Here is a 21,988-nt window from a genome sequence, read left to right on the forward strand (position 1 = left end):
TTAAGGTACTTTCACAGCAAGAAAACGTTTGACGTTACCATTCATACAGTCAGCAAACACAGTATGACATTATTGTCGATAGATTGAAGATAAATTGGACAGATATTCAAAAATATAAAAAGAAATACTTGAAAAACTGGTAACAAGATTTAATGTGAGGAATAGAAGTGCTGTTGATTTTAATGACTAGCATATGACAGTGTGCCAACAGCTGAATTGTACAATATTGACTAAATGAGGTTCACTGATTTGTATTGAGGCTAATATCTTCTTTAAACAATTCCGTGTAAATTGTGCGTATAAAGTCATTGGAAGCTATTCCTCAGGACAGCCTAGCTGGATGGTTACCTGCTGGAGTGAAGAAGATAATCAATAGCAGGAAATAGAGTCGAGCATGAGACTAGGAGGCTTCAGCGCAGTTAGTACTGATAAAAGCAGACGATGTCAATATTTGGGAATAACACAACACTAGAATAATAGACAAAAGAGAAGTGCATGTGCTGCTGAGTGTTCAAACAGGGGTGGAATTAATGCATAACTACCAGATGTTCCCTAAGGCTACAAAAGACATTATTTACTGCAGGTAATGCCAAACTATAGCAAAATCAATGGTTTAGACATCCTAAAATAGTGATAACATGTCAAAAGTTTGTTTCTTTTTCATTTTGCACATAGAAGGAGCATACAGGTGTATTTTAGAATTATGTTTGCTTATAACTGTTAAGAAAAAATAACATTTGAATTCTTTTTTATTCAAGCAGACAAAGAAATAGGTAAGACCATGAGAAACATGTCACAGAATGGAAAAAACACAGTAGTGCAGAATTCATACAGCTATGAACTCAGCTGTATCAAGTGCTTATTCTCCTGATGGAATTATGTGTATTGCATACAGTATCTATCTATCTATCTATCTATCTATCTATCTATCTATCTATCTATCTATCTATCTATCTATCTATCTATCTATCTATCTATCTATCTATCTATCTATCTCTCTCTTTCAAATTAGCAATAAAATATTTTCAATAAGGTCCTGCATTAATAGTCATTTTAATACCACGTGGTAACACCTTCAAGCATCTTCATTCTGTGGAATTATATGGAAGATAATAATTCACAATACGGATTTTATTCAAACATGCTTTTTAAAAACCCGGTGTGCAATTAAGTACTTAAAAGGGCTGAGAGGCAAAACTAGATACAAATTGCCAAAAAAAGAAATTAAAATGTAAATGTTAAAGGAATACATATGTGGCTTAAAAATGAATGCACAATGAAAAACATTACCTGTGTGTGGATCTCAAAAATACTAATAACCTGTTTGAATTCCTTATTTTTCAAATTGATATGAAAGGATTTGAACATCTAATCCTACAATTTAAGAAAGAAAAAAATCTCAAATCCTCTATATCAGAAAAAATCTTTGGAATTCTTTCTTTGATGAGTTGGTCCAATACAGTTACCCACTGTAGCCAAATCATGTCCATTAGCACATTTGTCACACGTATGGAGTAATAATTCAAGTCATCTTGACAGAAAAAAGATTAAAAAAAAGACCAACTTCAAAACAAACAAAATATAATGTAGCTAAAGTTATACATGTCACTATTAGGGCTGTTGTAAATAAATATGTACTTACATGTATACACAATTAATTACATTTCTACTCTATTATTATTTCTATTATCTTTAATGAAGACCACTGTTTTAGACTAAGCTTATTAGAATTAAAAAAAAAAAACATATTATAGGAAATCAGTGAAATACAAATATATTACTTTATTTAATTTGCACAGTAAATGGGTTTGAGCACTGATTCAAAACAAACTGAGGACACCAGTTACCCAAATTCATTTGAATATATACATCTAACTAAACCTAGCTGTGAAATTTTGCTTTGTTTATTTCAAGATTATAATTTGATATATGTCATTCCAAAACAATATGCTCCTAACTCCTCATTTAACAAACACACAAATATTTATATGTATAAAATAAATAAATGCATTGTGTGTGTGTGTGTGTGTGTGTGTGTGTGTTTATATACGTAGGTACATGGTATTAGGTTATATATTAAGTTACTTTCTAATCTACCTGAATTTAGTTTCAGCTAAATCAAAACTCTTTTATCAAAATCAAATTTTTTTTAAGGCAAACCTTAACTTAAAAGTTTAGAAGCCGTTTTCTGAGTTTGCCAAGGTTAGCTGAAAATCTTTTTCCTCAAATTCTCTCCACAGTCCTGGGCATTCTTTATTGTGAGAGTCAGTCTTTTCATTTCATCTGAGTAATTTGTAACCATTTTAGTCCAGACCACTCTAACATATTGGTTAGAGCTATAAAGCAAATCCAACCACCATATAATACAAGATGTTTTATTATTATACATTGAAACAATCTTATTCATTAGGGTAACTAGGCCAGTCTTTCCATGTTTACTTGCAGTCGTTACAAAAGGAAAAATCAAAGTGCAGAAGTACGACATGAAGCCATACTCTAATGTTACAGAAATGAAGTTGTTTTATTTGCAAACTAATATCCAAATTCATTTTAGAAAAGATATGTTATCTGAATCATGAAACATGTAATGGGACAAAAAATGTTGCATTTTCAATAAATATGTTAGCTCCACCAAAAGGCAATTAATAGAAAAAACATTTTTTAAAATGTGTCTTATACTGTTTAAATCAAGCTTGGTGAATTATGTTATCTAAATATGCAGTATAATTAGGCAATAAGTCATTTATCTAAATTTCAAATGCACATCATATTTATGTTCAAAAATTCAGTTAAGGTTTATTGTAATTGATTAGTTCTGTCAATAATAGCCTTAGTAAGCCTTACCTGTTACTGACGAGCATGAATGGTGAATAAACGTTTATTACACTGAAGAGTAAACCTATCTTTAAAAACATTTTGTATTGCGCAGATCACATAACTATACTGACATATTATTGCTCAAAAATGCGTTGAAATCCTAGTAAACCAAAGGATTGTGTTTTATTTAACATTCAGTTTGTTGCAGTCCAGTAAAACTTAGGTTTAAGTTAAGGTAACAACTTTTGTACCTTTAAGTTACACAAACTTTAAAGTAGAATAAGTGAAATTGTATGGTTTACATTGCTTTCAAATAATTTTCCAAAATCAAAATGAACATGTGGATGCCAGCTTAGTTTATAAATTAAAACTACTATTTTTTTCTTTGTGATGCTGTCTTTGGAAATGTTTTACATTACATATTTACACATGTATAAGTGTGTGTGCATACACATACTGTATATATATATATATATATATATATATATATATATATATATATATATATGTTCTTACATATATAATAGGTATTATTTTACATTATATATGTTTTACAATAGATAGATAGATAGATAGATAGATAGATAGATAGATAGATAGATAGATAGATAGATAGATAGATAGATAGATAGATAGATAGATAGATAGATAGTACTGTGCAAAAGCCACTGAACAAATCTGTTTTTTAGCTATCTGGGTACTAAGTCTTTATTTGCTGTGAAAACAATATGTATCAGTAGAATAAACAATAATAGAATAAAAAGTAAAGGTATCTTGTGTGGCCACCCTTTGAATTCAATATTGAGGCAATTCACTTTGGTGCAATGCTGTAAAATGGTGTTCATTTGGCATCTGGTAACTCTTCATGTGTTTTTGGCTGGATTTGCCATCGCTGTTTCTCCCACATGTCTCTGTTAATATTAAGGTTAGCACTCTGAGGTGACCGGACTAACACTGTTCTGACTGTAGTCCTCAACTCCAAGGAGGTACTTGTGTGTTTGGGGTCAGTATGATGGTGAATGATAATGTTTTTGCCAATAAGTTGTTTAGTAGTTATCACTTCACCAAATTTGTTCAGATCCCCTGAAAAATAACCTCCCTAATCATTATAGAGCAACCATCATGCTTCACAAATGGCAGCCGGCAGGCATCAGTGTGCTTCTCATCAATTCTTCTTCAGACATACCGTAGTAGGATCTTTATGTCCAAAAAATGTCAGTTTTGGACTCATTGCTCTATAAGAATTTCTGATACTGATTTTTTCCAATCCTTTCATTTAGCCTTTTCACAAGAATCATTTCTTAGCTACAACTTTCCAACACCATGTCTTTTAAGACTTTTTTGTACAGTCGAAGTGTGTACTTTGGTGCCAGTTTACTCTGCCAGATATGGAACAAACACATCACCGCATTTCCTCCTGCCCTTTAAGAAAAGTAACTGTAAAATATTGTTCATCATTTGCAGAAAGATTTTTCAACATTTCACTTTGTTTTCCATCTTGCTTTGCCTACTTTCTTCAATTTTATTTATTACAACTTGAAAGCCACATCTTGAAAATCTGGTTTGGTGTGCAATTGCTAACTGACTGCAGCCTCTGTTGTTACAAAACGGTGATATTATGTCTGTCTTTGAGGCACACTATCTGTAACGTTGCACCACCAGCACACTTGGTTTGAGTATTCACTTCATCAATTTCAGTCAGGTGTGCTGTGTGTGTGTGTATGTATGTATGTATGTATGTATATATTGTGGTCTTCCAAGGGAATGATGGGTCGAAAGGCAAGATAAAGGTTGGAGTACCAACCCGGCTTTCTCCTTTTACTTGAAATACCTACAACCAGGGGTTTATTTCTCCTACCTTTAAAGGGACATTACAATATTGTTTTTGATTAGCTGTTAATGTAATTTAATTTTTTATTTACATTTTATTATGTTTTATTATTTATTGGTATTTAAAATAGACAGTTGTAGTGAAATACTCAAGTAACTGATTTTCTCTCTATAACTAAACAGTGGACGATGGTACAAGTACAAACAACAATACTACCCTCTAGCATTCTAATAAATAAAGGCACTGAAAATCAAGGAACCTTTCGGGTTCTTTCGCTGAGATTGCAGGAGCTCTGTCTCCTCTGCTTTCGAATCAATGAGTGACACCTCCTTCCAGGAACTTGGGCTTTTAAAGTCCTGGCACCGGAAGGGGCGGAGGCAGTTGCCTGGTTTCTCAGCACTGTAGAGGCAAAGGAAGATGACACACTTAACGGCAGTACACACTCTCAGTGTGTATATATATATATTACATTATATTAAAAAGTTTTCCATTGTGTCTACGATATTCTGCCTTGACCACTCCCCTCCACACTGCTCGCCCAATCATTACTCCTACTGTGCACATCCTCTCTCTGTACCACCCTATGACACTCTCTATGCTAACTCTTCAATGCAGTTGGTTATAATGGCAAGGCAGAAAAGCAAATTATCTATTCAAGAACGTCAAATTTAGGTCGTGCTAGAAAAAGACCGGCAAGAGCTGATAATTAATGTCGAAAAAAAATGAACAAAATAGAGCTGCATATAATAAAAATCAAGTGGAAAGAATCGTTCAGTAAATGAAAAAGAGAAAAATATCCCAAAGAATATTGAATGGAAATGGGAAAAAGCATTGTTTGTAGAATATAAGTTAGAGGATAAAGTAATTCAAAATATTGTAACAGTCTGGAAGAGAAATTAGCACCTAGGCAGTGTGTCCTAAAAAGCCATGCAAATAGGGTTGGCTCAGTGTGCTGTGGAGAGTGGCGGACAGAGGAGCCAGAACTGCTACTCTTAATTAAAGCAGCCATTAGGATGCTGTTGGCGGGAAGTTGTTAAGGAAGTTCCTTTAGTTTAAAAAAAAAAGGTATGGAGGGGGTAAAAAAATCAGTTTTAGGGGTGGTTGACACATGGTTGTTCTTTGTTTGTTTTTTGGCCACCGTTGTTTTGTTTTTTTTTTTTTTCTGAATTTGCATTGTCACGGAAGAGCAATAAAACCTTTGTTTTGGACTGCTACAACCAGAGGTTTGTTTCTCCCACCTGGAAAGGGACATTATAATATTGTTTTTGATTATCCATTACTGTAATGTAGTTTAATTTTTTATTTAATTTTTATTATGTTTTATTATTTACTGGTATTTAAAATAGACAGTTGTAGTGAAATACTCAAGTAACTCATTTTCTCTCTATAATAACTAAAGACCAAATCATCTTCATCCCACGCCACACACTCTTCTATATGCCATCTCTTTACATGCAATCGCTTTCTGTAACAGAGGAGCGCCCTGACGCCATTTGAGCGGCTCAGCTGCAAGATAGGTGTTCGCCCCCGGGGTTTGAAGAGCAAAGTGAACAGGGGGTGGAGCCGGTACTGTATATATATATATATATATATATATATATATATATATATATATATATATATATATATAATGTATGTATGTGTGTGTGTATATGCAGAATTATTTATTGATTCTTACTCTATTTTATACTGTTACCCATATGGCATTCCATTACAATAAAGTCACAGTCCTCTTGTGTGTTATAAAAGATGATTAAATGAGGAAGAACATCCAACCGTAATAATGAATGCTTCAATGCCCCTAAAATTTGGGGGGCAACAAGACAACATGAGTAAACCCAAAAATTTTATATCTGCATATGTGCCTACAACTATCTATATCTCTGTCTATCATATATATATATATATATATATATATATATATATATATATATATATATATATATATATACACACATATATTATATATATATATATATATATATATATATATATATATATATATATATATATATATATATATATATATATATACACATACACACACACACACACACACACACATATTATATATATATATATATATATATATATATATATATATATATATATATATATATATATATATATATATATAAATCTTGTGCAGGTTCGCGGGTAAAGTGGGATTAAAGAATGGTATTGTATATAGGAAAATAAAATGACCAGCAAGTAAACAAGTTGCAAAGGTTTCTTTTTCTAGTTAAAGTTTTGAGTGCAAAGATTCACTTATTGCATTTTAGAGATTCCAGTAAAGTACTCTTAACCTCAGTTGACAACAATAGCATATTCACATTTTTAAAGCAAAAAAATTATTTATAGGATAACTATTATTGTGCAATGAATTACTGCATTTCCTTATACTCAAGGTTTTAATAGTCAAATTAAACACTTAAATTACAAACAGTCTGTTTGCTTATTGTCATGTGGTGCTAATGAAGGTTTTTATTTTTAATATATTCTTATTGATCATTGTTCCAGATCATCTAGAATGATGTTGCATGTTGGTTGGATATGCAAGTAAAAATTTCACAGTACTCTGTAAACATGACAATAGCACTAACATTAATACTACTAAGTATCGATATATCTGTAGTTAGACAGATGGAAACAATTTTTAAATATTATTATGCTCTATTTCCGTGTCATGCAAAATAAATTGTACTGCACTGGAAATGCTGTTTTAGTAATTATATATATCAAAACAGTTCCTGTCACATAATACCCACCTTTAATAAAACTCTACGTGTAGCTGCTTTCAAATTAAACTAGTTCACATAGCATATGTATCTTTAACAAACATGCTGCTAATGTCATTTTCTACAAAAAAAGCATATAAAATCGTTGGACTATCTTGATAGCTGCATACATGTCAAACTGTCATTTCTTGTCCTGCCTGCTGAGGAAAAGCATTATTTACTGAAAGCAGAAGTTTATGCATCTTTTATTTTCCTAATGTAGCTCACTGCTGGCTGCTAGAATAATAATAAATGCACATATTTAAGGAAAACACAAGAACAGCATGTGACAAGAAGAAAAATATTAACCATTTCCTTTGGCGGATGATGAAAAAGCTTGTTTGCTGTACATATGATGTATTTCATCTCCAAGACATCTGTACTCTTGTTACACAAGAAAGGCTGGGACCCATGCTTTAAATAGTAATCTGTGGTAGAGATGAATACGCATCGTTCACTACCATACTGCTGTTACCTGAATGTAAACTAGTGTTTGTTACAAATTAAAATGATTTTGAAGAAAGTGCTGGAAATACAACTTTCTGCCTAACTGAGAAAACAGAGCCCTCCTTCATGTCACGGCAGAGTGTTCAATGATATCGGTGACATCAAGCCAAACTTTCAGTCTTTTTTCCATGAAAGTTTATAAGCACATTCTCGCTTTCCACGCTACTGTCTTATAATTGTATGTTGTTGTATTACTTCTACATCATTTCCTACTTTTTGTAAAGCAGCTCCTCTTTGCAAGTGCTTTGAGTACGGCGACAGAGGCTTACATTTGGCGCAGGTGTCTGCAGATTAATGTGGGACTTATTTCCTGAGGTGAAATATTAAAAACTATTGAAATGCAGGTCCTGTACTCTGTTGATGTTTTTACAAAAACACATTACAAGCCTGGGTAATAATCTTTGGCAGCAATCACAAGTGCATTTTATTTAAGAAGGTCTAATTTTTGACATGTTTTCTTTTCGTCTAGAATCTGAATAAGGGTGATGAAATGTTTTTAGTAATACATTTTTTTAAGAAATCATGCCCCTTTTCCTGTAAATACCACTGGTCCTGGACAGTTTTGGTTACAGTTATAAAAGCCATACTTATACATTTCTGAATCACCTTCAGTCAACTCATTTATTTTTATTTATATATTTTTTTACTTAGCAGCTGATATTTTAAAAAATGGCAGTGAATAATGTGCAAGTTTTAAGGTTACAAAAATGACAGTATTTTCTACCATTTGATTGAGAGCTATTATGAGCAACCTCTTCCTCTTTGTGGGACAGAATATATAAAAATACACCAAATTTTAAACATGGGTTTGTGAGTTTAGGCTTCCTCTTTTTTTTCCCCTGAATTTGTTACAAATGTTATAAAAAAAAAAATTCAGTATAAGAAACCTGAACGTTCACAGAGGAACCTAAATCTTCCTTGGGTAGCCCACCTTGGAGTCATTACAGAAACAAGCCCAAATTTGACATAACCCTTGCATTAAAATGATTTTTGATGTTTATGTGCAAGCATAAAGTTCTGCATAAAAATAGCAGGGTTTGCATTCATTCTGTCATATCTCATATATTAACAATGAACAGTAATGTTTGGGGATGACTTTGCCTGCCAACATTTGAAGGAGGACTTGGTGAGTAAAACCAGAATATAGCCAGCAGAGGCAAATGCATGTAGACATAATTCTTGATTCTTCAGTCTGTCAAGAATTTGATCAATGTGTTTTTTCCTTTTTTTGGCCTATAAAGGTATCAATAGTAAAATGAAATATACCTAAAAGTAAAAAAAGGATATGTATAATGATGCATTTAAAGCAGTAGTATAGATCTAATGAATGCTAGCATAATAGAGGAAACAGCCTCAAATTAATAATAGATGCTAATAGACCTCCGTAAATTGAAATAATACGTGTGATAATACTATAAGACAAGATTAGCATGTCAAGCAGGAGATCCATAGTGTAGCTGTCCAAAGTACCGTGTTCCTCATAAAGGTGTAAAGTCTGTTCTGTCTTAAAACTTTAATCGTATTACTATAAAGCAGTGCTAAATTTTAATATAACTCATAAGAGGATGGCTTGTATCTCAAAACAAAATTGAAAGGCATTCTTAACTAATCGCCTGACCAAAGACATGGCCCTAAGGTTTTTTTTCAATTGCTTCTTCAGTACCTCTGAAGCTGGAGAATTGCTCTTCCTGAACAAACTCTTTTGAGTTTTGTTAGGTGATCAGCTTAAACTGTTTTGGCCATACCAATCTGGAACAGTTCAAGGAAAGTGATATCATGATCGCACATCCATGCTAAATTGAAAACATCTTGGCAGCTGCAGGCAGGAGAAAAAATAAAAAGCTATATATTAGAGTTTAACAGTCGATTGGTTAGCTACATAAATATATACGGTTGTCCACGTGCAGAAGACAGTCTGCTCTTGTCTCTACTGAAAGGTGCAACTTCATGGAAAACTTTAAAACGTGTAAATTGTAATGGAATGCTGGAATAAAACTTTTAATGTAAAGCAGGTCTTCAAACAGGAAAACCCTCCAGTACATTATATTGTTGTGCTCAATGACAAAGTTTTAAATTGATTATTATCTTTCGATTGATGATAACAAGCTTTGACTATTTGTCTTTCTTTGGCCAGACTGTGCCACAGTGTTTTATACCTCATGTCAGTCAGTCAGTCATTATCCAACCTGCTATATCCTAACAGAGGGTCATGGGGGTCTGCTGGAGCCAATCCCAGCCAACACAGGGTGCAAGGCAGGAACAAGTCCCTGGGCAAAGGTGCCAGCCCACCGCAGGGCACACACACACACACACACACACACCAGGGACAATTCAGGATCGCCAGTGCACTTAACCTGCATGTCTTTGGAGTGTGGGATGAAACTGGAGCTTATACCTCATGTTAAAGGAGTAATTGGCATTTAAATAATTAAACTGAATAATAATAATGAACTCACTTTGGTCTATTTGGTTTCTGACATTGTTCATTTGATATGGTGTCTTTCAAAGACAAGCTATTACAAAACAGTAGAAAATACTGAAATAAAAATATTACAACTGTTAAACAGATTAATAAGAATAATTTTAAAATCACTCCCTTGGTTAAGGTCATTTCAGTTGACCATTTAATAATGTGTGTGTAATTCTAATAGCCATAACAATTCTGTATGCTAAAATAAAGATCATTTGGTACAAAAATGCAGATATTAGAAATATTAAACAAATTCATCACCTTCTTCTTCTTATTATTATTATCATCATCATCTCCAGTCTTTGTTTATCATTCTGACTTCTTTGATGAAGAAGACATTAAAGTAATTAAAACTGCTACAAGTATTTAATATATTTCAACATTATTATATAAAAGATTAAAATAATGCATTATTGCTGCCTATTTAATTGTAACAATTTCAGAATATATCTGTTTTATATAGCAAATAATCTTCAATATTAATAATTATCAAAAAACTATATAAATTAAAATAAGACTGAAAAAAGTGTTAATAATCATTAACTTTGATTCTTTGCTTGTTTTGCCACAGCTAATGTTTGTGTATTAAAGACTGTGTGATTTCTGTTATATGCAAATTAAAAATAATCTCACTGTAAATACAAGAACTAATAATGATGTTGAATTTATTTCATACCCTACAGTGGAAATATTAATAGTAATTTTCTGTAACTGTGCATTGTTGGTTTCATTTAAGTGAAAGTTTTGTTTTTTTTATAGTGACTCCTATCATATATTTCAATAAAATGAAAAGTACAGACTTGTAAGTATTACAAATGTTACTTGAAATAATATTATTCTATTCAGAAATGGTTTTACTTTAATTAAGCTCATTCACGGCTTATTTTAAATATTAAGCTGAAATTCAAGTGAAAGTTTTTTTTTTTAAATGGAGTCCTTTATAGTGACTACTATCATATATTTCAATAAAATTAAAAGCACAAACTTGCAAACATTACAAATGGTTTCTTGAAATAATATTATTCTATTCAGAAATTGTTTTATTTCAAACACGCTAATCTACTTCTTATTTTAAATAGCCTCTGCAGAAAGAGAGAATTATCACGGAGTGTTATGCAAAGAATGTATGAACACAAATACAAATATGCATGTTTTGATTATTTTAATCAAACACAGATTTTTTTCCATATGTCCCCTTGATAATTAGGATTATAATAAAACAAAACAAAGTGTAACCAATGAAAACATTAATGAATATTCATAAAAATCCACTTTGACTCTTTTTAATTTGGCAATCTTTTTAAAGATTGCAGGTTTTTCAAGTGTAAAAGGCAATTTAGACCCTTTTTACAAATATCATTTGAACAGTAATAATTGTAATATTTAGAGTTTGTTATTTTAAAGACCTCAGCTAGTGTTTATTTCTACACAGTAGTATTGTTATGGAGGCCCGCTCGTTATAAAGGTGACGTTTTCACAGACTCACTCGCTCCTTGGGCTCCAATTCTAAACACTACAAGTAAACAATGGCCATACTTGTTAATACTCCATACTTGTTAATTGCACTGGCAGACTAAAGAAATGCACCTTATAACCTAAACGGTGTGCCCCTAAACCTTTTTTTAAATTTATTCGCCATTACCTTTACTTATTTTTTCCATATAAAAACTCAACTTTGCTTGTGTTGTTGCTGACTCCCTTGTGCTACTACAATTTTAAAGGCATCCATATGTTCTCTACCCCTACTTCATCCTACTTTAGGGTCTCTGTGGGTTGGAGCCAAAGCCAATGCTGGCCATCATCAAGCCCAAGGCAGGAAGCCTCTCTGGACAGGGTGCAAGTCTACTGCAGGTAATACGACTACATTAAATATGTACAACATTACACGGAGATAATAATAATTTACTAAGACTGAACTGAGTGAGACTGGTTTAAATAAGCAATCTTTATTTTATATAGTGTCTTGATTGAAAGGACTATTTGAAATCATGTGCAAAGCAATTATGAATAATGCAGTATTACAAAAGAAAAGGAATAAAAGAATGCAATGAACAGGAGTGGGACAATTATAGGAAATACAATAAAGCCAACAGAGCAGTAAATCAAAAAGGACATTAGGTTTAGATAAGGATAAAGTACTGTAGAAGCAGGGATTTAAAGAATCACAATATGAGCAATGAGAATGCAAATTTTTGAAGGCAGCGATGAAGAGGTGGATCCTCAATTTGTATTTTAAAGTTTGCCTCTAAAGGATACCAAAGAATGAATTAATCGGAATGTGTTTTATATAGGGCTTCTAAAAGTAAGTATGATATCAAACACTTTCAAGTGCCCATTGGAGAATTGTCTAACTTGGTAGCACTAATCTCTAGTCAGGTTAGCAGTATAAAGCCTCTTATCCAGTCACGACGGAGATATCTCAGTGCAGACATCACCCTAATGGCACATTTCTGGACCACAGAAAGTCACGAGAATTCCTCACAGAACCCATGGAGGACACAGCGGCTCCACAAAGATAATCCATCCCGAATCAAACCAGGGTCCAAATTGTTTTAGGCTAAGTTATGCTGGCATTTTATTTTATCTTCTGTTCACACTGTCATATAGACTGTGACGTAATGCTCTAAATGAAACACAATAATTCACACTAAATACAGTAAATATAAACGTACTGAGTAAAGTGACATATACCGATAAAAAAAAATCAAAATTCTCATGTGTTGCATATCACATTAAACTGAAACAAACGTCAGTAAAGTAATTAGCTCACCTCTCCTCTGGGTAAGCATTACTTTAATTGGCTCTCACAAGGGAATTTTATGAAGCTGAAGAAATGATAGACTTACTGGGGAATTCCTATACACCAGAGAAAGAAGGCTAATGCATAAGTCAGAATCATTACCCAGTGCTGTTTCTGTATTTTTTTGTTTAAATATTCCGACATTGTTGTTGACTTAAACTGTATGTTATGACCATTGTCTACTAACAAACTGGCTATTAAAGCTTCCTCAAACAGTAAAAGGAAACAGAAAAAGACAAACAAAATGCTGTGCTGACTAGGGAAATGCTCAGATAGCAATATGAAGGGAACAAATCAATTTGGGCTAAAAGCCTGGGATAGTCTGTTTGGGCTCTTAGATGCCCAATTAGCCCTTCAGCCTGACAGACATCTTTGTGGCTATTAGACATAAACTCTCTTCTTCTGTAGCCCAGCCTCTCGTTTGTAACCGTGATGAGCCTGGAGCTGTTACCGGCTGCCACTGCCGCAGTGTCCGGCCTCTTATCTTTTTGCTTTTTAACCTCGCTTTTTCCTTCATGAGCACTTTTCATTGAAACTTCCACAGGGCTCCTAAAAACACTCTGATGTTATCCCTACAGTCTCGTCGACTGTTATTCTTCTGCCATGTGGAGTCATTTCAGTTTGACTCTCTCTGATTGTCAAGTTCAAGGAAATCCTCAATTGAATGGCTTCTAGGTCATTTTCTTGGACCTTTCTCTCCTTCTGTGTCAATCCACCCACCCACACCCCACCCTTGCTACCCCAAGCCAAGTACAATTTGCTGAGGGCTCAAGAGATGCTGCTGCAATTTAAAAAAAAAAAAACACAGGCAATGCTAACTTCGGTCTCTACATATATAGGGCATTAATTGGCAACAAAAGAGAAAAAAAATTCAGCTCTTTATTTTTGGGTGTGATGAGCACTGGCCTCACTGCAATTTGGCACATTTCTGGTCATTTAATGGGAAAAATCCGTTTTTCTCTTGCTGCCAGTAGATGAAATCCTTTGCTTCTCTGCTGATCTTTCTGTTGATGTATCATGACATAATCTGTCAACATGAACAGATATATGGAGGGGAGACTGGGTGGCTGTGACACACAACCTGATTCTGCCTGAATTTTAAAAGAGTGGCCTTGTTACAAACAAACATTCAAAATTAAAATCAGAATCGCTCTTTATGTCTGAAATTTCCAATTTTGCAGGTAGCATATACTCAGATTTTAGAAAAACAATTCTTACAAACAAACATATGTGGAAGATATGCTCTCTCTCTCTCTCTCTCTCTATATATATATATATATATATATATTATACACATATATTTATATTATGTAGATAGATAGATAGATAGATAGATAGATAGATAGATAGATAGATAGATAGATAGATAGATAGATAGATAGATAGATAGATAGACTAAACAGAAAATGAATAAGTGAGAAATCTGTTGATACTTAGTAATATATTTAAGTAGGTTTCAAAATACATATTTTATTTATTTATTCAATGCCAATGCTTTTGCTAATTGTTCTATCTGTTAAAAATCAATTGATTTTTGCCCCTTTTTACTAATATGCAATAATGGTAAAAAATGAAAATTAATATAACCTAGTTATATAAAAATATATAATATACAGTATATAATGATATAAAAATGTGCACTTTTAAATGTAGCATCTTTAAATCTGTCTGTCCACCGCTGGTCATTAGGCTCAGTAATTAGATGACATTTTCATAAAGACCCTACTCTAAGAATCACATTTTAAGCAAATCATTACAACACTTTCAAACTTTTTTCATTTTAGTGGAATAAAGTGTAAGCTGGCAATTCGGAATACAGATTTCTTTTTTCATTTATTCAACATGCATTTTAAAAACCCTGCCTGCGGTTAAGCACAGGGCTGAGGAAGGAGGAGACTATTCAAAAATTGTCTGCTTCAGTACCCCCAGCCCAAATGACCTGAAGCCTTCTATTGTTCTCTGCTCACGACTGTCTAAAACACTCTTCAGTGCTTAATCACCTATATTTTCCTGTATATTAAACGAAACCTTTACATTATCATCTAGATGTATGACATACAGCGTTCTTTCTCTAAGAAATTCTGAATATACACACAGTACATACCTCATGAAGAAGGCACTGAAAAGCCATTTGTCCCTCTGAAATAATGTAACTCATTGCTTGATACAGTTTTATATTTTGTGTCTATCTATGTTAATTTAAATATATAGATACTTAAAGGTAAATATATACATACACACACGCACACACACACAAACATATAAATATACATAGAAACACTGTATGCCAGCTGTGAAAAGTGATACTATTACCTTGCTGCACATCCCTATAATTTATTTAAATATGTATGGCTCATTGCATTTAAAATGTATATATAGAGGATATGAAATTGTCTCCATTGTGTTGAATTAAAAATTGTCTGCTAGTAACCCTCAACTAAAAAGATGGGTCTGGTGTTGGGAAAATAAATGTAGCCAGTCTTTAATAATGCACATACATTTCCATACATTTTAAAGCCTTAAAGGAGCTTAAACATATTTCTCACCACAAACACAAAACACCAACAGAGGGAAGATAAATGTTTCTGTCCTTTACTTGAGCTGTATGTGAAAATCTTACCTTATACATTCATCTTAATAAGAAAGACCTAGTGACAGTAGTTGCTTTTACACAAAACCAAAAATTCTCACCTATGTAATTTTAAGCCCAGACTGTACTCCTGTGAACCCGCTACAGCCGAGGCTACAAATCAAAAGCATAGAAAGCTATTGCAGTGGGGCATGCTGTTTTAGAGGGAAAATGAGACGCACACTTTTGTTAAAACGTGTTTTTTTTAAATAAATGTATGAATAACAAGTACCTTTTCAGAGATGGTGTGGTTTTAATATTTAACAATGAAAATGTGTTGTGTTAAAATAAGATGGTTTGGCCAAGTTTCATATATATTTGTGTGTATCTTCCTCTCAATCTCTCTACCTCTATAAAATCAATGTACAAAGAGTAGATACATTATATATACTGTATATTTTATATATATACATATATATATACATATATATATATATATATATATATACACATATATATATATATACACATATATATATATATATATATATATATATATATATGGTCACACACACATGTATATTATACATATATATAAAGAAGTGAAAGAGCAGCATGTGCCGAAGTACAGATGTCACTCTTATGCAGATCTTTTCCTTTCCTTTAATGATATCCCAAGATTATCCTTGATCTGGCTCATTCAGGTGTGTTTTTGGTCCGGATATCAAAACAGATGTACAGTATGTTTAAAAAACTGATAACAGTAAATAAGCCCAACTGGGCATTCCAGTTAGTAATGGGGGCCTTACAATAAAGGTTCTTGCTGCTTGATATAAGACTTACTAACTGCAGTAATTAGCCTTTTTAAGAGTTGAATGTATTATGTATTGTGAAGCTGAGATTTTTATTGTATAAGGCAAATAGAAAGCAGGATGCTAAGATTTGTTAATCCAAACAGATCTGAGTAAAAGTAGCACATATCGATTTATGGGAATTTGACAGAAAGGGGCTACAAAAGCTTAGACCAAAGCACAGAAAACTGGAGGTTGAAGTATCCTGATTTAGTCTGACATATATCCAGATGAAGCTGCAGTTTGTAAATTGCCTGGAGGAGCTACTCTTTATTAAGTGTTTGACATCTTAAACAATGTGTGTATCTATTCAAAACACATCAGGAGAGGTGATTTGAAGCATATTTGCAAGGGAGTAGCCATTTCTTAACTGTGCTGTAAAATTCTAAAGCCTGAATTTAACAGGCATAAAGGTGCATAAGAAAGAAAGAAAGAAAGAAAGAAAGAAAGAAAGAAAGAAAGAAAGAAAGAAAGAAAGAAAGAAAGAAAGAAAGAAAGAAAGAAAGAAAGGACTCTTTTCATAATCACAACACATCACAGATTAAAAGCAAATTTTCTGCTTTAATATTTCAAATAAAAAAGTTAATTCTTTACAGTGCCATTGCTTTATGAACACAAACTACATTAATTCATATACAAATACCCAAATACTCTATTACTTCCATGTTATAAATTATAACTTTTCACTAATTGCAGCACATAGTTATTCCAATGGGAAAAATACAGGGTGATTGTTGCTAAAATAGGTTTATTAATTATATATATAATATATAATATATATATATATATATATATATATATATATATATATATATATATATATATATATACACATACATATATACAGTCATTTAAGTCGAATCATTTTTATAACTGCAGCATAGTTTCTAAAAATAAATACCCAGCCAAACCATAGTAAATGCAAAGCCTAAACTAGGACAATGCAAACAACTTCCACAAGGAAATAAACATCCCCAGAAAAAAAAGGAAGAAAGTTGCATGAAACTCTGACTGGGGCCACAGAGTCCGATCTGAGTATTTAGTTTTAATGTAACATTCTCCCAATTTCCTTAGCAATACATTTTAAGGTATTACCTTTTTTTGCATTTTTCAGACATCTTTGGTTAGCAAATATTCTATCTGTATGTTCTTTGTTATTTCTAGAGCTTACAGTAAGACCAACACGCAGGCACAAGGTCCAAGTCAAGTCCATATTTATTCAGTTATTACAAGTTCATTATGACTTCTAAATTCTGTTGTTTATTTACCAATTTTATAATATACCAATGACAAAAACTACTCAGGCTTTATTTGATGTAACAGCTTTCAGACAGCACAGCATTAAAAGGAGTATAACAAAGGCCTCAAGAATTCAGCTCAACTATATATGCAGTTACTTGTGACAATTGATGTCTTTGTGCATTTAGAGAATATACACAAGTAGATTGGAAAATGAAAAATAAAAGGCACCTACCAGTCCGGCACTAATAACAACAAGTGAGAAGGATGTCCATGTGGGGAAGACACACTCACCAGATTACCAAAGGTTTCTGTTTTAGCACACATACTCCACCATCCTTACATACATACATGTATATGAACATATTGACCTACTGAGTTTTCAAAACATATGTTTTATCCTTAGCAGTGTCTGAAAATGGTAAATAAAACACCTTTTTTTTTTTTTAATGAAACGATTAATAGTGTACAAGAATATCAGTGCTAATGACAGCAAGACAACATGTAAGTGACTAGTTCATGTATATTGTATCATAAGTAAAGTTAATATTTATTAGTTTAATAAATTATGAATTATTTTATGCTTTGAGGCTACAGAAGCACAGCCTCACATGACAGGACACCATTCATGATAAAAGTATGACAACTGCAATTGGTGGAACATTTGCAGCAATAATAATTCATGTTGCTGTGATATTTGAATTTCTAGAGTAACCATTATCAGGAAGCATGAAGATCTGTGGAGGTAGGAATATTCTGAATCATGTAATTGCTGCAGGATTTCGCAGGACCACCGGACTGAAGTACACTGGGTGAAAAAAAAGTCCTGTTTTCTCATAAATATAGTAGAATAAAGCATTTTTTTGATATTAAGCTGAAGAACAAGTTTTTTATCTGGAAAATTCCTGAATAATATTTACTTTCAGTAGCTAAAAATTAATAATTGTTTTCGGAAAATGAATTTGAATTGTTAAAATCATTAATATGAAACTAAATCATACATATAAATAAAAGTTATAATTGAAATATACATTCATTACCTCTGTAGCTACACGGTAATGATTAAGTTTTGGAAAGTAATTAATGAGAAACTAAACAATACATATAATTAAAAGTTATAATTGTTTTATTCATTTATTTTCTAAGACCACTTATACAAGTAGAGCATAATGGAACTCTAGAACATATTTCATCATTTTCTGAAGTAACCCTGGTCTGAATAGCAGTACATAAAAGGGCAATATTCGTTTTCATTTACTGCACATAAAAAGTCAATTTATATATAGCAATTAATTCCAATAAACTTGCTTTTTCAATCCATGCACCAAGATTGCAGTGGGGGCCAAAGCCTATCCCGGGAGCATTAAGCAGAAGGCAAGAACCATTCCTAGATAATTGTTTGTATATTTTATGAACTTTTAAAATGTTTTAATAAAATAATTGTGCATCACAAACTTTAACAGGCATTTACTATGTAAACTGAAAACGGAAGTCAGCTGTATAAGTGTCAATTACATACTGTATGTGCCACTGTTTTCCTGCACTTTTCCATGACTTATGAGTAGTCATAGAGCGTAATATGTGTACAATTTCTATTTATTCAAGTAGCCCTCATACTTGTTTACACAAGTTAAAAAAATGATGCAAAAATGCTCTCCTGTACTTCCATCCATCCATCCATTTTCCAACCCGCTGAATCCGAACACAGGGTCACGGGGGTCTGCTGGAGCCAATCCCAGCCAACACAGGGCACAAGGCAGGAAACAATCCTGGGCAGGGTGCCAACCCACCACAGGACATACACAAACACACCCACACACCAAGCACACACTAGGGCCAATTTAGAATCACCAATCCACCTAACCTGCATGTCTTTGGACTGTGGGAGGAAACCGGAGCGCCCAGAGGAAACCCACGCAGACATGGGGAGAACATGCAAACTCCACGCAGGGAGGACCCGGGAATCGAACCCAGGTCCCCAGATCTCCCAACTGCGAGGCAGCAGCGCTACCCACTGCGCCACCGTGCCGCCCCATCTCCTGTACTTTCATTCTTAAATTCATAATATGTATATGCAGGAGAAATAGTTCCTACCCTCACCTATGGTCATGAGCTATAGGTAGTGACCGAAACAACAAGATCGCGAATACAAGCGGCTGAAATGAGTTTCCTCCGCAGGGTGCCTGGACTTTCCCTTAAAGATAGGGTGAGAAGCTCAGTCATCCGGGAGGGGCTCTGAGTAGAGCCGCTGCTTCTCTGCATCGAGAGTATTCAGATCAAGATTCGTGCATCTGATCAGGATGCATCCTGGACGCCTCCCTGGTGAGGTGTTCCGGGCACGTCTAACCAGGAGGAGGCCCCGGGGAAGACCCAGGATATGCTGGAGAGACTATGTCTCCCAGCTGGCCTGGGAACGCCTCGGGATTCTCCCGGAAGAGCTAGAAGAAGTGGCCGGGGAGAGGGAAGTCTGGGCATCTCTGCTCAACCTGCTGCCCCACAACCCAATCTCGGATAAGCAGAAGAGGATGGATGGATGGAGGAGAAATAGTTATAGACACTGTAGTTAAAATGTGCCCCATACACCCACTGTCGTATAATGCATAAAACTGAGGCATGGAATCTTTCAGAAAGTCATATGTTTGGTGCACTGACATGCTGAACAGACAGAAAATCAGGTGTTCAGCATTCAGAGTAAGGTAAACCCCCTTTGGAAATAATCTAAGTAAGTAAATATGTTCGGCACCGCAAATGTCATTTGTAGTCTTTAGAGGTTCCTATTGATCCAAACTCAAATGTTGGCTATAAGGCAAACAATTAGTAAAGGAAAAAATGTTTTCCTTTACTGAGTTTTACTGGGTCGGTAAGTAAGACTGAAACCTTCAGATATTACGTCTGCATTCACAATTAGGGTTCGCGTCCCTTGCCCTGGGTAATTTTTTGGAATTAGCTGATACCCGTGTAAGATATGAGACTAGAATCAGCACACTTAATGTGTGCTAGGGGCTTGACAAGTTATATTTATATATTTATTTATCTGCTATACAATAAAACACCAAGGCCTGTGTGTCCAGTAACTCAGAGCAACCTGATTGGTCAGTTTGGCTTTGGTGATGCAAAGAAAGAGGAAGTGCGAGTGAGAAGCGGACTAGGAGGGCAAAAAAAAAACACGCTAAAAGCGTTGGCCTTCAAAGACAAATTGTAAAACTGAACAGGAGGCAAGAAAGGTGCCTTGAGAATAAAGAGTTTGAGAAACAAGACGCTAGGGACCCACAAATAAAGAGGAAAGGAGCTGAGAGTACACGTAGGGCAAGAGATAGCAAATATTTTGAAATGATTCTATTACCTGTCTTTCAATTATGATATAAAAGTCTTTTTTCAATTGCAGTTTTACCGCTAAAATGATTCATTTAGAGAAAAAAAAAGTATAAAAATAATAAAAATGAAATGAAAAGTGTCAAAATAAAATATATAACATGAGTAGAAACACTTGGAGAGCGGACAGGAAACACAAATCATGTAAATCAAAGGGTAAGAATACTGTTACATTTCTCTTGCGACATTTTGTGTAATCCCTCAAAAAAAGTAAAATAAAGATAAATAAAAAGAAATCTGCTCACTGTGCTGCTGATAAGAGAGCTTTGGACATCTCTTACAAAATACGAATTGTGAAAACCTAGAAGAAAATGCGTAGTGATACTTAGAATGTGTGGACATTTGCTGCTTTGTGACTTTTTCCTTTTCGGATTTGTCTCCAAATGCTTTTCTTAGCACACATTTGTCCTGCATCCTTTAGTCATCTTTTCTATACTAGGACAAAAAGATTCAGGACGCATTAAGAAGATTAATACCTTTCCAGCTCTGCTTGACTAAATAAATAAGCAGTGTCCATTCATATTTTCTTTGGTCATGTGATGTAGATAATAAAGAAAAATCAAAGTTGTTTTTTTCTAGTTTATAAAGAATGCACTTTTTCAATCCAACTGCATTGATTGTAGCCAGATAAAATGATTTTGGCTCTTGCCTGTCTCTATAGATGCTTTACAAGTGGGGTTGTCATCACCTATTAATTGTTTTTAACATATTTATTTAATTTTTAAAAGAGGTTTATCCGATTATCCAGCAGCTGA

At 33.6% G+C, this 21,988-nt stretch overlaps 1 long non-coding RNA gene across 1 annotated transcript in view; it reads left to right on the top strand.

Moving 5' to 3' along the window:
* Nucleotides 1–21,988, top strand: part of LOC127528452 (uncharacterized) — a 55,725-nt gene that overhangs the window by 11,893 nt on the left and 21,844 nt on the right. The window contains exon 2 of the long non-coding RNA XR_007935348.1: nt 12,164–12,253. This is a non-coding gene — a long non-coding RNA (uncharacterized LOC127528452). The remainder of the gene's footprint in view (nt 1–12,163; nt 12,254–21,988) is intronic.

This window comes from Erpetoichthys calabaricus, chromosome 6, assembly GCF_900747795.2.
Source record: "Erpetoichthys calabaricus chromosome 6, fErpCal1.3, whole genome shotgun sequence".
Lineage (NCBI taxonomy): Eukaryota > Metazoa > Chordata > Cladistia > Polypteriformes > Polypteridae > Erpetoichthys > Erpetoichthys calabaricus.